Raw genomic sequence first — 3,382 nt, forward strand, 5'->3', positions numbered from 1 at the left:
GATTCGAAATTCAAATGTAATATTTTTTTATAATTAAGTGTAACAGTATTTATGGCCAGACTAAGTATGTACCACGGGTGAAACCGGGGCGAACAGCTAGTAATATATATACATTAAACTTATAAAACACAACAATCGCTTCTGTTACATTCAGCCTTAATATACATTACGATCTAAAGGACATTTCAAAGTGATTTAAAAAAATCAATCGATCCGCTGTTAAATAACTTTGTGCAAACGTTGAGGAAGTAAATAACGAATGAATAGGAACTGAATAAAAATTTGCAGTTGTGGTCTAATATCACTGGTTGAGCTTACTCCAACCGCCCACAACCACCAGCTTTCAATTATGAAACAATCATCAAAATCGGTTTACAAAGTAAAATATAATAAAGTAATAAATACAACGAATTACTGTCGGATTAAGAACCTCCTCCTTTTTGGAAGTGAAGTCCCGCGTCCCCAAGTGGGGTATGGGGCAGATGGTAAACATCTGTTTCACTGATCGATTTTCTTTATGGACAAGTAGGTGATCGGCCTTCTGTGTCCTGCCAGACCGATACATTTTTTTTTATTGTCCCCACCGGGAATCGAACCCAGGACCCCTCGGTTCTACGCTCACGCGTTTACCACTGTACCAAGGAGGCGTCAAAATTTTTTGAGGTTAGTAATAATTTAACCTGAATCTTCTGCCCTCATCAAGGATATAGCAAAGGGAAATAGGTAGGGTTCGTAAAATTACCGATTATATTGCTTAAAGATTCTATAACAAACGAATTTAAACGGTTCATCATCATCATCATCATCTGCTCGTGTATGTTTCGTTCCCACTGCTGGGACACAGGCATCCTATGAGGGTTCAGGCCATAATCCACCAAGCTGGCCAAGTGTTGGCAGATGTCACATGTCGTCGAACTTTTGTTTCTTGGACATGCCGGTTTCCTCACGATGTTTTCCTTCACCGTTTCGAGTAGTGATGATGTACCACATGCGCAGATAAATTGAAAAATCAATTTATTTCCTGATCGCTCGCCTGGTCTCGAACCTCGACTTATTGATTTTGAAGTCCGAGGTCCTCACCACTGATCCATCACTGCTATATATATATCAAAGAATTGTCTTCTTGTGATTTTTGTCACGCTTTTCCTAGCTTCACCTGTTACATGTATATGCTTGAATGTATGTATGAAACAATCTCCAATAGATCCGATTTTGTCCCACAAGGATTGTAACAACAGCTCATAATAGCATCTTGATTATTGTATTTGATTTATCCTGGTCTTAGGAGATCCCAGGATCCCTGCTATTATGCTTTCAGTTTGGCCACCGAGGAGGTTTTAGTGGGTAGAAATCCCACATGCTCCACTTTTCCCCCAAAGCTAGAGTATCTTTTGAAGATTTCCCCCTCGTTATAAAAACGCATCCTGATTAGGTTCGCCAGGACTAAATAATTTCCTTACGTATAAGAGCAAGTGAGACAATTGGTTAGATATCATTGAAGAGTGTTTTTAGGTGTTTTTTTTTTTAATATATTTACTAGACGCTCGTCCCGGCTCCGCCCGGATATCAAGGTTTCTGTTTTATCCCAAGGGAGCATTTAATCGGGATAAAAAGTATCCTATCATCCAAGTCAGATCAGACCCTGTCTGCATACTAAATTTCATCAAAATCCGTTCAGTAGTTTCAGCGTGATTGAAGAACAAACATCCAAACAAATTTTCACATTTATAATATTAGTGTGATCAAATGTTGCTAATGTTTCAACGCACTATCAAATTAGCATACATGACGCATACATTTTCTATTATTGTTTTGTACAGTGGATTATACATATAATTAAAGACTCATGTAGGACATTTCGCCTTTAATCTTTAATTTTAACGCTAGACTTATGTGTTGTCTATATTTTATATTTTAAGTGAGACTGCACTAGAGAGATACAGCCCTGGGCAACCGATGTAGGACTATTACAATTTATTATTAATATAATTCTTTTTTTTCCAAATAATGGCAATGAGGGAGGGTTTTTTTTAGTTACAAAAAAGGTGTCTTTTTAAATAAAATTCATCAAGTGCGAGTCGAACTCGCGACATTTTCCGCAGGTAGACAGGTTCCGTACCTACCTAAGCTGTAGACTATCTGTCAAAAAAATTGGTGTCCCATCTAATGACCGTGCCAACCGTTACTTCAAACTTCTATTTTTTATTATTTGTTGAGATAGCAGGAACAAAAATCCATAATCCATGAAAATTTCTTCTACCCAACTATCACAGTACATGATAAACGGGCGGGTGACAGACGAATGGAGACAAGCAAATAAACGGAAATCCATAGGGTCTAGTTTTACCCTTTTGTTACGAAACGTTAAAAATTACTACAATTAACGCATTATGACATTGTCAAAATATTTCTCTACGCAATCAGCTGTACATGTCGGCCATCTTATACTTTATAGCATTTTTGTTTTTTTTTTGGACTTTTGTTCTTGGAAAGTCTCTATTAAGCCTTTAAATGTGCTATCACTACATAGTATAAAACTAAGTCGCTTTCTCTGTACCTATTTCCCTAGGTATGCTTAAATCTTTCAAACTACTGGATGGATTTTGATGGTTTTTTAATAAATAGAGTGATTCAAGAGGAAGGTTTATATTTATAATAACATCTACTAAACTACTGCGAATTAAGGCGTGCAGAATCTATGGGCAAAAGCTGGTAATTCCCAGCAGTGGGAACATATAAGGGCTGATAATGATGATAAAAGGATAGTGCGGAAAATGAAAGGCAATAGTTATAATATTAAATGCTTTTTAATATTTATTTTGATAATCACTTATTTACTAAAAATGCGAAAAAATTTTGGGACATTCCTATTATAAAAATGCAATATCTGTTTATTCATTTATATACAAAAATGGCAATTCATTTATTTAATAATTTATAATTTGAGAAATTAAAATAATATATAAACATTGCCAGAAATATAGCATTATATAGGAAATATATGGAATCGCCGTTTTTGTATTTTTATCCGCGGATTTTTTTAATTTATTCTACCATAGAGCATAAATCTCATGTTTGAATGTTGCTATCGTCAAAAATTATTTGTCGAGCGAAACTGAGTAAATCTTCGCTTATTCTTTCGTCTAAAACTTACTAACTAATTTTCTAATCTATGTCGGTTTATAAAACTTCAATCACACAGTATTCCATACATAAAAATATTTTATTATTTTAAAAGATCACCAACATTCCTGGTAATTGATGAGAATTCAAATCATATAAAACCATAAAGAATCAAATGAGTTGATCATTTTTGGAATAGTAGGCTAATAATTTAATTTATGGTTATGATATATAACTATTAACTCAAATTTTGATATAA

This window comes from Zerene cesonia, unplaced genomic scaffold, assembly GCF_012273895.1.
Source record: "Zerene cesonia ecotype Mississippi unplaced genomic scaffold, Zerene_cesonia_1.1 Zces_u003, whole genome shotgun sequence".
Lineage (NCBI taxonomy): Eukaryota > Metazoa > Arthropoda > Insecta > Lepidoptera > Pieridae > Zerene > Zerene cesonia.